This window comes from Lissotriton vulgaris, chromosome 1_1 (assembly GCF_964263255.1).
Source record: "Lissotriton vulgaris chromosome 1_1, aLisVul1.2, whole genome shotgun sequence".
Classification (NCBI taxonomy): Eukaryota; Metazoa; Chordata; class Amphibia; order Caudata; family Salamandridae; genus Lissotriton; species Lissotriton vulgaris.
Window position 1 is genome coordinate 275,489,261 of NC_141685.1, and position 15,220 is coordinate 275,504,480.

The window sequence follows — 15,220 nt, forward strand, 5'->3', positions numbered from 1 at the left end:
TTGGCACGAGCAGTCCGGCTTATCTCAGAGGCGGTATGTAAAGCATTTGCGCGCGCATCCAGCAACAACACCCAAGGGCCACCACAAAGGAAACTCCACACAAGGTTATATATAAAAATAGCCTTTGTATTATACCAAACACATTAGATAATAAACACACAATTTACAATGTGCCATAGGCACGGGCAGAATTTACAGGGGATTAGGTACATGGGACAGGGCCACGTGGGCCACTGTCAGGAATAAGCACTTTTAGAACTAGCACTTGGTAGAATTAGCACTTTGTAGAAATAATGCTTAGCACATAGAACATATAATAACTGTAGAACCAAATAGCAAATGTAGCACACAACCAGTAACCACTGGTAAAAGGTAAGTACCACCTACGCAATCCTAAACACCTTAGGCAAATATCACGCAGGGAACCATGAACTCACCAGTAGAACCTATACTAGGAAAAACAACCTCCTAAGCATGAAAACACATTCAGAGGTATAGGCAAGAAGCTTTACACATGAAGCATGAAAACACATTCAGAGGTATAGGCAAGAAGCTTTACACATGATGCATGAAAACACATTCAGAGGTATAGGCAAGAAGCTGTACACATGATGCATGAAAACACATTCAGAGGTATAGGCAAGAAGCTTTACACATGATGCATGAAAACACATTCAGAGGTATAGGCAAGAAGCTGTACACATGATGCATGAAAACACATTCAGAGGTATAGGCAAGAAGCTTCACACATGATGCATGAAAACACATTCAGAGGTATAGGCAAGAAGCTGTACACATGATGCATGAAAACACATTCAGAGGTATAGGCAAGAAGCTTCACACATGATGGATGAAAACACATTCAGAGGTATAGGCAAGAAGCTTTACACATGATGCATGAAAACACATTCAGAGGTATAGGCAAGAAGCTTCACACATGATGCATGAAAACACATTCAGAGGTATAGGCAAGAAGCTTTGCAGCTGAAAAGGTCCCCAGGCCAACTTGGCCTCTAAGGGGCTGAACGCCCTGTGTCCAAAATGTCAGGGCAGGCTGCGCAGGCAGCCAAAGAAGAATTGCGCAAAGGAACAGGCCTAAACGGAGCAGATGCCCACTAAGTGCTGGGCAGCTGGCGAAAGGAATGTGGCCTGGGCTCTCAGTAGCCCCGTGAATAAATCGCACCACGTTAGAGCCCTCTGGCTCGAGAAACAAGATGCCCCCTGGAGCCTCGTGGGCTCGAAATAACTGTGTGCCCACTGGGGGAGCGGCCCGCTGCCAACCGGGGCCGGTCAACCCTCAGAAATGCCCCCAAATATGTGGGTGTAGGTAGGAGCCTCTTGGGCTCTAAATCAATGCCCCCGTCGGTGGAGCCCTGTGGGCTCAAGATACAAACTGCCCCCGTCGTTGGAGTCCCCCCTCAGGGGACTCGGAAACAATGCGGCCAAATGCGGGAGAGCAATTGGGGGAGCGGCCTGCTGCCAATCGGGGCCGCTCTACCCTCGGACTGGGGACTCACCGAGACGCCCGCACTCACCGTCGCCTGTGAGGCGGCGTCCTCGGTGGGCTCCTCTGTTCCGTGGCGACTCTTGGGCTGCGGGGCTCTCCTTCACCGGGGAGCCTTGCTCACAGCAGCGCTCCTCTTCCTTGGGCGACGGTCAGCATCACAGGTCTCCCTCTCTGCACGGTAGACAGGCAAAGCGAAAAATGCCTTCCCCCAGGCAGGGGGAAGCGGAAGGGACGAACTCCAGGCCCCGGCCACAGTCAGGCAGGCGCGGGCCTGGCTTCCGGTTTTGCGGAGCGAGACGAGGCGGTTACTTTTCGGGGGCATAGAGAGGGGTAGGCACCCTCGAGGTATCAAATAAACATAGAAGCGGGGTGGGCACCCGCTATGGGGCATATAAACGGGGTGGCACCCGTAAATAAAAATAATTAAAATGCGGGCAATATGCAGGGAAGGCTCCTGCCTGGAAATCACAAAATAAGCGGGGTAGGCACCCGTGCTGCAAGTAAATGCAGCCCTCAGGAGCTAGGTGCCCCCAATAAAAAGACAAAGGAGGATGAAGCGCTTCCCAGGCGCTAGGGGAGAAAGAACTCCAGTTCCACAGAGCAACTGGGGAAAAACAAGGGAAAGTCCTGGGCATAAAGACATAGAGCAACCAGCTCCTCAGCACAGGGAAGTCCTCCAGTCCCGCAAGGCAGAGGGGTCCCAGCACAAGGTCCATCAGGCATCCAGGGGCTGGGCATGGCCCAGCGAGGCAAGCCTTCCCCTGGGCCCCAGCAGCAGCACGCACCCTGGTAGATTCAAGTCAGGACACAAGAACATTTTTCATGAGGTCACAGCCTCTTTTTATACACTAAATCCCCTTGTCTCTAGGGTGCAGGGTGGGGGAAAACCAGACGCAGCTGGTTTTGGAACACTTTGTTATGCTCAGCCCCTCTCCCTATTCACAGGACAGGCTAGGGTCATCAGTCGCACCACAGGGGGCGGAGCGAGCATTGTGGAGGGAAAGCCCAGCCCTATTCAGGTCCCAGGTGCAGCCCCTCCTTGCTATCAACATGTAGATCTCCCCATTCACCACCAGGGCAGACCCATCCTGACTTTTGGAGCCAGGCACACCAGCCAGCTCCAGCCAATCACAAGCCAGACAATCAATTCACATTTACTGCACAGGCAGGCCAACTTCTAGAAGTGGCACTTCCACACTAGACACATGAACACCGCACAAATCATCATGCAGCATTCAATCTCACGAGTTCGCACATACCAAACTCAACCTTGCACTCTCCACACATCAGGAATTACCATGGACATACATATTCCCCATGCATTCCTATGGGAGGGCAGGCTACTCTCACAAGATGCACTCAGAGAGCGCACGCACTTTACCCTGCGCCACAGTGCTAAAGTGCGCAAAGACCAGAAATCACTATAATGATGTAACATTTAAAAGGTTAAAAGGCAAAAAGGTCAGTGGTGAACCTGCCAGATGGGCCAAGTCCAACACAACCCCATTCCAGCCAAAATGCAGGGCAGACCAATCACCACTGTGATGGGCTTCCTGGCTTAGGACAATAGAACACAAACGCAGGCCCGCACTGCAGGGACACCCGCCGGTTCTACGCCATGTTGATCCATAAACAAGCACACTTTAAAAAAAATTCAGGCCCAACTAGGATACCCCATTGGTACTCCTTAGTTGTCCACGGCCAGGACCAGTCCCTAGGCCACCCAGATACCACTGGTCCTTGCCCATCCACCGAGTGTGGGGTGGTAACCCCTGGCATACAATAGCCATTCTCCACTACCCTTCTCAGTGTAGTTCCAAACTACCACTGATCCTTCAACCTAGGGTCCGCACCCTCAGGCTGACCAGAGGACACGGGCAAGAATGCCCCACCCTACCTCTACTTCTGGGGTTGCGCACTCTCCCAGAAGAAGCACCCTCCAGAACACAACTCTCCCACCAAGTCAAGTCAAGTCAAATTAACTTTATTTGATTTGTTAAAATCATACAAAGTACATAAAAACAGTATTATTTACAATTTAAAAAGGAATTAAACAATTTCATTTATGAGCAAGTTAATGAGACGAAAATCAGTACGTTAAAATATTTAAAAAACACATTATGTACATCAGATTTCCAAATTCATGCCCCTTCTCGCTCTGGTTGCTGCCACAAGGAAATTGGCCATGGCGAAAGTGATACAGATATTACCCAGTGATTTTAAATATAACATGGCTGGTCTCACCTGGGAGAAGCCCGCTTCTCTTAAGACTGGTAGCAGGTATTTTTTCCTTTGGTCGGAGAAGAAATCGCAAAACATAACAAAATGTAAACTGTCCTGAACAGAAAAATTGTCACAAGTGCAGGGGGGAGCTAACTCAGGTTTCATCCAGGTATTAAAATGGCCCAAATAAAAATGAATAGTGTTAAATCTGAATTTTGTTAGCAAAAATCTATGGAACGGATTAGTGACGAAACATAAATAGGGTTCAATTGCAGGTGACTGGAGTGACAAATAATGCATTCGAACAGATGGTTTTGATAATTCGACTTCTTCACGCAACATGTATGCCCTAGACATAAACTGTTTTTTATAAGACTCACATCCTGCTTTGTGATACACGAGGGGGAGGTGAATAAATCTGGACGTCCTAGTTCATTAAAAGATTTGTGCAAATACGCCATCCAAGGTATCTTGTGACTATACTCTAAACTCATCACATCCCTCATGATCGTGTGATTTAACATTAGTTCAGGGTTTAACCAGGTCTTAAGCCAGTATATTAAAGGGGCCAGTCTCAGTTTGTCCTGGATGTAATCCAAACCAAGTTCTGTATGAATGGAGAAAACCGGGGAGGATTGGGGGAGGGACAGGACTGAACGTAAAAAACTATTTTCGGCTACCTGGATTTCTTCTAGTCGTGCATAACCCCATAGGGAGGCACCATACAAAGCCACGGGAAGGGATTTGCTGTTATAAACCTGGATGATGGCCTTCATGGGTCTATGTCCCAGCCTTTTAGCAAAACTTAAGATGGCCCTAGATGTTCTTGTGACCGCTAGGCTTTTTGCACGTATCTGTGGGCCCCAGGTACCCCTGCCATCAAAAAGCACTCCCAGGTATGGAAACACGGGAACTCCCGACACAATCTCCCCTTTACAAAAGAAGGTTTTAGTTCCCAACTCTCCCACCAGTTCGGGACCTCATTCCCTCAACTGGTCTACCACCTGGGATCCAAATTCACCGGATGTACAGAGGTCAGACTCCCTCTGACCCCCTTCCAGAGTTCTGCACCCTCCCATTATAGAACAGGGTCCCTCAACTTAACGTAGGCCCCACCTGCTCTCAGGGTAACACCACAACACTCAGCCAAGGCCCCTAAAGATCCCTGCGAGGCTTGCACCACCCCTTCTGGGAAACACAGGGTCTCTTCACTTAAGATGAGCCCCACCTGTGTTCACAGGGGTTCCCCTACAAGGCAAAACCGGCCAAGACAATGGTTACAGTTGCCCTGACATCCAGATCCGGATACACCGGCTACTGGCTCCCCAACCGAGGGACTTACCCTTCGGTCAGATGCCTGGCGCACCAGGACTTCTTTGAGGGTGACACATAACTAATGTGTTGTGCAGCAAGTCTGCCTGTCACTCAGGACAGAAGTGGAATCACCATGGTTACTCCCCGGCGGCACAGCCCTTCCGGCTGTCCCCTGACCCAAGAAACACATTTCCAAAGTAATGGCTTCCGGTTTTGCGGCGCAAGAGCCGCGGTGGTTACTTTTTGGGGGCATAGAGAGGGGTAGGCACCCTCGAGGTATCAAATAAACGTATAAGCGGGGTGGGCACCCGCTATGGGACATATAAATGGGGTGGCTCCCGTAAATAAAAATAATTAAAATGCGGGCAATATGCAGGGTAGGCTCCTGTCTGAAAATCACAAAATAAGCGGGGTAGGCACCCGTGCTGCAAGTAAATGCATCTTCATGAGCTAGGTGCCCCCAATAAAAAGACAAATGAGGATAAAGCGCTTCCCAGGCACTAGGGGAGAAAGAACTCCAGTTCCACAGAGCAACTGGGGAAAAACAAGGGAAAGTCCTGGGCATAAAGACATAGAGCAACCAGCTCCTCAGCACAGGGAAGTTCTCCAGTCCCCCAGGCAAGGCAGAGGGGTCCCAGCACAAGGTCCATCAGGCATCAAGGGCACCCTCGGGCTGGGCAGGGCCTAGGGAGGCAAGCCTTCCCCTGGGCCCCAGCAGCAGCAGGCACCCTGGTAGATTCAAGTCAGGACACAAAAACATTTTTCATGAGGTCACAGCCTCTTTTTATACACTAAATCCCTTTGTCTCTAGGGTGCAGGGTGGGGGAAAACCAGACGCAGCTGGTTTTGGAGCACTTTGTTTTGCTCAGCCCCTCTCCCTATTCCCAGGACAGGCTAGGGTCATCAGTCGCACCACAGGGGGCTGAGCCAGCATTGTGGAGGGAAAGCCCAGCCTATTCAGGTCCCAGGTACAGCCCCTCCTTGCTATCAACATGCAGGTCTCCCCATTCACCACCGGGGCAGACCCATCCTGACTTCTCGAGCCAGGCACACCAGCCAGCTCCAGCCAAGACAAGCCAGACAGTTAATTCACATTTACTGCACAGGCAGGCCAACTTCTAGAAGTGGCACTTCCACACTAGACACATGAACGCCACACACATCACTGCGCAGCCTTCAATCTCACGAGTTCGCACATACCAAACTCAACCTTGCACTCCCCACGCATCAGGAATTACCATGGACACACATATTTCCCATGCATTGCTATGGGAGGGCAGGCCACTCTCACACACACACTCAGAGAGCACACGCACTTTACCCTGCGCCACAGTGCTAAAGTGCGCAAAGACCAGAAATCACTATAATGATGTAACATTTAAAAGGCAAAACGTTCAGGGGTGAACCTGCCAGAAGGGCCAATTCCAACAGTCACTATGTATACTCCTACTCCTACTCCTACTCCTTATCCAGCTTCTAGGTCACTGCGCATACTTCTATTCCTCCTCCTTCTGTATCTTCTATGTCACTGCGCATATTTCTATTCCTCCTCCTTCTCTATCTTCTATGTCACTGCGCATATTTCTATTCCTCCTCCTTCTCTATCTTCTATGTCACTGACCATACTTCTACTCCTACTCCTTATTCATCTTCTAGGTCACTGCGCATACTTCTATTCCTCCTCCTTCTCTATCTTCTGTGTCACCCCGCATACTTCTATTCCTCCTCCTTCTCTATCTTCTATGTCACTGCGCATATTTCTATTCCTCCTTCTTCTCTATCTTCTATGTCACTGCGCATATTTCTATTCCTCCTCCTTCTCTATCTTCTATGTCACTGACCATACTTCTACTCCTACTCCTTATTCATCTTCTAGGTCACTGCGCATACTTCTATTCCTCCTCCTTCTCTATCTTCTGTGTCACCCCGCATACTTCCATTCCTCCTCCTTCTATATCTTCTATGTCACCACACATACTTCTATTCCTCCTCCTTCTCTATCTTCTATGCCTCCACGCATACGTTTATTCCTCCTCCTTCTCTATCTTCTGTGTCACCACACATACTTCCATTCCTCCTCCTTCTCTATCTTCTGTGTCACCCCGCATACTTCTATTCCTCCTCCTTCTCTATCTTCTATGCCTCCACGCATACTTCTACTATTCCTCTTCCTTCTCTATCTTATATGTCACTGCGCATACTTCTACTCCTACTGCTTATTCATCTTCTAGGTCACTGCGCATACTTCTATTCCTCCTCCTTCTCTATCTTCTGTGTCACCCCGCATACTTCCATTCCTCCTCCTTCTATATCTTCTGTGTCACCCCGCATACTTCCATTCCTCCTCCTTCTATATCTTCTATGTCACCACACATACTTCTATTCCTCCTCCTTCTCTATCTTCTATGCCTCCACGCATACGTTTATTCCTCCTCCTTCTCTATCTTCTATGCCTCCACGCATACTTCTATTCCTCCTCCTTCTCTCTCTGCTATGCCTGCTTGCATACTTCTATTCCTACTCCTTCTATATCTTCTATGTCACTGTGCATACTTCTACTCCTCCTCCTTCTCTACCTTCTGCATCATCACGCATACTTCTATTCATACTCCCTATCTATTTTCTAGGTTACTGCCCATACTTCTATTCTTACTTCCTATTCATCTATCTTCTATGTCACCCGCATACTTCTATTCCTCCTCCTTCTCTCTCTGCTATGCCTGCTTGCATACTTCTATTCCTACTCCATATCTATCTTCTGTCACCCCGCATACTTCTATTCTTCCTCCTTCTCTATCTTCTATTTCACCACGCATACTTCTATTCCTCCTCCTTCTCTACCTACCTTCCATGTCACCGTCCATACTTCTATTCCTACTATCTATCTATCTTCTAGGTCACTGCGCATACTTCTATTCTTCCTCCCTATATATCTAGCTTCAATGTCACCCCGCATACTTCTATTCCTCCTCTTTCTCTATATTGTATGTCATTGTCCATACTTCTATTCCTACTATCTATCTGGCTTCTAGGTCAATGTGCATTCTTCTATTCCTACTATCTATCTATCTTCTAGGTCACTGCGCATACTTCTATTCTTCCTCCCTATATATCTAGCTTCAATGTCACCCCGCATACTTCTATTCCTCCTCTTTCTCTATCTTGTATGTCATTGTGCATACTTCTATTCCTCCTCCTTCTCTACCTTCCATGTCACCGTCCATACTTCTATTCCTACTATCTATCTGGCTTCTAGGTCACTGTGCATTCTCCTATTCCTACTATCTAACCATCTTCTAGGTCACTGCGCATACTTCTATTCTTCCTTCCTATATATCCATCTTCTATGTCACCATGCACACTTCTATTCCTCCTCCTTCTATATCTTCTATGTCACAGTGCATACTTCTATTCCTACTATCTATCTATCTTCTAGATCACTGTGCATATTTCTATTCCTCCTCCCTCTCTACCTTCTGCGTCATCACGCATACTTCTATTCATACTCCCTATCTATTTTCTAGGTTACTGCCCATACTTCTATTCTTACTTCCTATACATCTCTCTTCTATGTCACCCGTATATTTCTATTCCTCCTCCTCCTCTATGTTCAATCTCACCCGCATTCTACTATTCCTCCTCTTTCTCTATCTTGTATGTCATTGTGCATACTTCTATTCCTACTATCTAACCATCTTCTAGATCACTGCGCATACTTCTATTCTTCCTCCCTATATATCCATCTTTTATGTCACCATGCATACTTCTATTCCTCTTCCTCCTCTATCTTCTGTCACCCACATACTTCTATTTCTCCTTCTTCTCTATCTTCTATGCCTCCACGCATACTTCTATTCCTCCTTCTTCTCTATCTTCTATGTCACTGCGCATACTTCTATTCCTCCTCCTTCTCTATCTTCTGTGTCACCACGCATACTTCTATTCCTCTTCCTTCTCTATCTTCTATGTCACTGCGCATACTTCTATTCCTCCTCCTTCTCTATCTTCTGTGTCACCACGCATACTTCTATTCCTCTACCGTCTCTATCTTCTGTCACCCCCATACTTCTATTCCTCCTTCTTCTCTCTCTTTTATGCCTCCACGCATACGTCTATTCCTCCTTCTTCTCTATCTTCTATGTCGACGCACATACTTCTATTCCTCCCCTTCTCTATCTTCTGTGTCACCACGCATACTTCTATTCCTCTTCCTTCTATATCTTCTATGTCACAGTGCATATTTCTATTCCTCCTCCCTCTCTACCTTCTGCGTCATCACGCATACTTCTATTCATACTCCCTATCTATTTTCTAGGTTGCTGCCCATACTTCTATTCTTACTTCCTATTCATCTATCTTCTATGTCACCCGCATACTTCTATTTCTCCTCCTCCTCTATGTTCTATGTCACCCAAATGCTTCCATTCCTCCTCCTTCTCTCTCTTCTATGCCTGCTTGCATACTTCTATTCCTACTCCATATCTATCTTCTGTCACCCCGCATACTTCTATTCCTACTCCTTCTCTATCTTCTATGTCACCGCGCATATTTCTATTCCTCCTCCTTCTCTACCTACCTTCCATGTCACCGTCCATACTTCTATTCCTACTATCTATCTATCCTAGGTCACTGCGCATACTTCTATTCTTCCTCCCTATATATCTAGCTTCAATGTCACCCCGCATTCTTCTATTCCTCCTCTTTCTCTATATTGTATGTCATTGTGCATACTTCTATTCCTACTATCTATCTGGCTTCTAGGTCACTGTGCATTCTTCTATTCCTACTATCTAACCATCTTCTAGGTCACTGTGCATACTTCTATTCTTCCTCCCTATATATCCATCTTCTATGTCACCATGCACACTTCTATTCCTCCTCCTTCTATATCTTCTATGTCACTGTGCATACTTTTATTCCTACTATCTATCTATCTTCTAGGTCACTGCGCATACTTCTATTGCTCCTCCCTATATGTCCATCGTCTATGTCACTGTGCATACTTCAATTCCTACTCCCTATTTTCTAGATCATTGTGCATACTTCTATTCTTCCTCCCTATATAACTATCTTCTATGTCACCCTGCACACTTCTTTCTTTCTATATCGTATGTCTCCATGTATACATCTATTTTGTTCTCTATCTTCTATGTCATCATGCATACTTCTATTCTTCCTCCTTCTCTATCTTCTATGTCACCACACATACTTCTATTCTTCCCCTTGTATGACTTCGTGCATTCTTCTATTCCTCCTCCTTCTCTATCTTCTATGTCATCATGCATACTTCTTTTCCTCTTCCTCCTCTATCTTCTGTCACCCACATACTTCTATTTCTCCTTCTTCTCTATCTTCTATGCCTCCACGCATACTTCTATTCCTCCTCCTTCTCTATCTTCTGTGTCACCACGCATACTTCTATTCCTCTTCCTTCTCTATCTTCTATGTCACTGCGCATACTTCTATTCCTCCTCCTTCTCTATCTTCTGTGTCACCACGCATACTTCTATTCCTCTACCTTCTCTATCTTCTGTCACCCCCATACTTCTATTCCTCCTTCTTCTCTCTCTTTTATGCCTCCACGCATACGTCTATTCCTCCTTCTTCTCTATCTTCTATGTCGACGCACATACTTCTATTCCTCCCCTTCTCTATCTTCTGTGTCACCACGCATACTTCTATTCCTCTTCCTTCTTTATCTTCTATGTCACTGCACATACTTCTACTCCTACTCCTTATCCATCTTCTAGGTCACTGTGCATACTTCTATTCCTCCTCCTTCTCGATCTTCTATGACTTTGTGCATTCTTCTATTCCTCCTCCTTCTCTATCTTCTATGTCATCATGCATACTTCTTTTCCTCTTCCTCCTCTATCTTCTATGTCACCTACATACTTCTATTCCTCCCCTTCTCTATCTTCTGTGTCACCATGCATACTTCTATTCCTCTTCCTTCTTTATCTTCTATGTCACTGCGCATACTTCTACTCCTACTCCTTATCCATCTTCTAGGTCACTGGGCATACTTCTATTCCTCCTCCTTCTCTATCTTCTATGTCACTGCACATACTTCTATTCTTCCTCATACTTCTATTCCTCTTCCTTCTCTATCTTCTGTGTCACTACGCATACTTCTATTACTCTTCCTTCTCTATCTACTAAGTCACCACACATACTTCTATTCCTCCTCCTTCTCTATTTTCTATGCCTCCACGCATACTTCTATTCCTCCTTCCTCGCTATCTTCTATGTCACCCGCATACTTCTATTCCTCCTTCTTCTCTTTATCCTGTCACCACAAATACTTCTACTCCTCCTTCTCGATCTTCTATGCCTCCGTGCATACTTCTATTCCTCTTCCTTCTCTATCTTCTATGTCACCACGCATACTTCTACTCCTACTCCTTATCCATCTTCTAGGTCACTGGGCATACTTCTATTCCTCCTCCTTCTCTATCTTCTATGTCACTGCGCATACTTCTATTCCTCTTCCTTCTCTATCTTCTGTGTCACTACGCATACTTCTATTACTCTTCCTTCTCTATCTACTAATTCACCACACATACTTCTATTCCTCCTCCTTCTCTATTTTCTATGCCTCCACACATACTTCTATTCCTCCTTCCTCGCTATCTTCTATGTCACACGCATACTTCTATTCCTCCTTCTTCTCTTTTTCCTGTCACCACACATACTTCTATTCCTCTTCCTTCTCTATCTTCTATGCCTCCACGCATACTTCTATTCCTCCTCCTTCTCTATCTTCTATGCCTCCGTGCATACTTCTATTCCTCTTCCTTCTCTATCTTCTATGTCACCACGCATACTTCTACTCCTACTCCTTATCCATCTTCTAGGTCACTGGGCATACTTCTATTCCTCCTCCTTCTCTATCTTCTATGTCACTGCGCATACTTCTATTCCTCTTCCTTCTCTATCTTCTGTGTCACTACGCATACTTCTATTACTCTTCCTTCTCTATCTACTAATTCACCACACATACTTCTATTCCTCCTCCTTCTCTATTTTCTATGCCTCCACACATACTTCTATTCCTCCTTCCTCGCTATCTTCTATGTCACACGCATACTTCTATTCCTCCTTCTTCTCTTTTTCCTGTCACCACACATACTTCTATTCCTCTTCCTTCTCTATCTTCTATGCCTCCACGCATACTTCTATTCCTCTTCCTTCTCTATCTTCTATGTCAGTGTGCATACTTCTATTCCTCCTCCTTCTCTATTTTCTATGCCTCAACGCATACTTCTATTCATCCTTCTTCTCTATCTTCTATGTCACTGTGCATACTTCTATTCCTCTACCTTCTCTATCTTTTATGTCACCCCGCATACTTCTATTCCTCCTCCTTCTCTTTATCCTGTCACCACAAATACTTCTACTCCTCCTCCTTCTCGATCTTCTATGCCTCCGTGCATACTTCTATTCCTCTTCCTTCTCTATCTTCTATGTCACCACGCATACTTCTACTCCTACTCCTTATCCATCTTCTAGGTCACTGGGCATACTTCTATTCCTCCTCCTTCTCTATCTTCTATGTCACTGCGCATACTTCTATTCCTCTTCCTTCTCTATCTTCTGTGTCACTACGCATACTTCTATTACTCTTCCTTCTCTATCTACTAATTCACCACACATACTTCTATTCCTCCTCCTTCTCTATTTTCTATGCCTCCACACATACTTCTATTCCTCCTCCTTCTCTATTTTCTATGCCTCAACGCATACTTCTATTCATCCTTCTTCTCTATCTTCTATGTCACTGTGCATACTTCTATTCCTCTACCTTCTCTATCTTTTATGTCACCCCGCATACTTCTATTCCTCCTCCTTCTCTTTATCCTGTCACCACAAATACTTCTACTCCTCCTCCTTCTCGATCTTCTATGCCTCCGTGCATACTTCTATTCCTCTTCCTTCTCTATCTTCTATGTCACCACGCATACTTCTACTCCTACTCCTTATCCATCTTCTAGGTCACTGGGCATACTTCTATTCCTCCTCCTTCTCTATCTTCTATGTCACTGCGCATACTTCTATTCCTCTTCCTTCTCTATCTTCTGTGTCACTACGCATACTTCTATTACTCTTCCTTCTCTATCTACTAATTCACCACACATACTTCTATTCCTCCTCCTTCTCTATTTTCTATGCCTCCACACATACTTCTATTCCTCCTTCCTCGCTATCTTCTATGTCACCCGCATACTTCTATTCCTCCTTCTTCTCTTTTTCCTGTCACCACACATACTTCTATTCCTCTTCCTTCTCTATCTTCTATGCCTCCACGCATACTTCTATTCCTCCTCCTTCTCTATCTTCTATGTCACTGTGCATACTTCTATTCCTCCTCCTTCTCTATTTTCTATGCCTCAACGCATACTTCTATTCATCCTTCTTCTCTATCTTCTATGTCACTGTGCATACTTCTATTCCTCTACCTTCTCTATCTTTTATGTCACCCCGCATACTTCTATTCCTCCTCCTTCTCTATCTTCTGTGTCATCACGCATACTTCTATTCCTCTTCCTTCTCTATCTTCTATGTCACCCCGCATACTTCTATTCCTCCTCCTTCTCTATCTTTTGTGTCCCAACGCATACTTCTATTCCTCTACCTTATCTATCTTCTATGCCACCACGCAAACTTCTATTCCTCTTCCTTCTCTATCTTCTATGTCACCACGCATACTTCTATTCCTCTACCTTCTCTATCTTCTATGTCACTGTTAGAAATGGCGATTTCCGGTTGGCTAAGGCTTGCGCCAAAGCCAGGCAGAAACCACCATTACACGTCAGGGGAAGGAAGCCACCCGCCAAGATAACCCCTGCTCACCCTCTTGGTAGCTTGGCACGAGCAGTCCGGCTTATCTCAGAGGCGGTATGTAAAGCATTTGCGCGCGCATCCAGCAACAACACCCAAGGGCCACCACAAAGGAAACTCCACACAAGGTTATATATAAAAATAGCCTTTGTATTATACCAAACACATTAGATAATAAACACACAATTTACAATGTGCCATAGGCACGGGCAGAATTTACAGGGGATTAGGTACATGGGACAGGGCCACGTGGGCCACTGTCAGGAATAAGCACTTTTAGAACTAGCACTTGGTAGAATTAGCACTTTGTAGAAATAATGCTTAGCACATAGAACATATAATAACTGTAGAACCAAATAGCAAATGTAGCACACAACCAGTAACCACTGGTAAAAGGTAAGTACCACCTACGCAATCCTAAACACCTTAGGCAAATATCACGCAGGGAACCATGAACTCACCAGTAGAACCTATACTAGGAAAAACAACCTCCTAAGCATGAAAACACATTCAGAGGTATAGGCAAGAAGCTTTACACATGAAGCATGAAAACACATTCAGAGGTATAGGCAAGAAGCTTTACACATGATGCATGAAAACACATTCAGAGGTATAGGCAAGAAGCTGTACACATGATGCATGAAAACACATTCAGAGGTATAGGCAAGAAGCTTTACACATGATGCATGAAAACACATTCAGAGGTATAGGCAAGAAGCTGTACACATGATGCATGAAAACACATTCAGAGGTATAGGCAAGAAGCTTCACACATGATGCATGAAAACACATTCAGAGGTATAGGCAAGAAGCTGTACACATGATGCATGAAAACACATTCAGAGGTATAGGCAAGAAGCTTCACACATGATGCATGAAAACACATTCAGAGGTATAGGCAAGAAGCTTTACACATGATGCATGAAAACACATTCAGAGGTATAGGCAAGAAGCTTCACACATGATGCATGAAAACACATTCAGAGGTATAGGCAAGAAGCTTTGCAGCTGAAAAGGTCCCCAGGCCAACTTGGCCTCTAAGGGGCTGAAACGCCCTGTGTCCAAAATGTCAGGGCAGGCTGCGCAGGCAGCCAAAGAAGAATTGCGCAAAGGAACAGGCCTAAACGGAGCAGATGCCCACTAAGTGCTGGGCAGCTGGCGAAAGGAATGTGGCCTGGGCTCTCAGTAGCCCCGTGAATAAATCGCACCACGTTAGAGCCCTCTGGCTCGAGAAACAAGATGCCCCCTGGAGCCTCGTGGGCTCGAAATAACTGTGTGCCCACTGGGGGAGCGGCCCGCTGCCAACCGGGGCCGGTCAACCCTCAGAAATGCCCC

The 15,220-nt window shown here is 45.7% G+C and overlaps 1 protein-coding gene and 1 long non-coding RNA gene across 2 annotated transcripts in view; both read right to left on the reverse strand.

Moving 5' to 3' along the window:
• BTBD19 (BTB domain containing 19) overlaps window positions 1-15,220 on the reverse strand; it is a 1,094,395-nt gene that overhangs the window by 309,701 nt on the left and 769,474 nt on the right. The window lies entirely within an intron of this gene.
• LOC147746915 (uncharacterized) lies at window positions 10,805-12,390 on the reverse strand. The gene is made up of 3 exons (XR_015307499.1): window positions 11,784-12,390; window positions 11,071-11,612; window positions 10,805-11,034 (listed from the first exon to the last, which is right to left on the reverse strand). It is a non-coding gene; the product is annotated as an uncharacterized LOC147746915 (long non-coding RNA).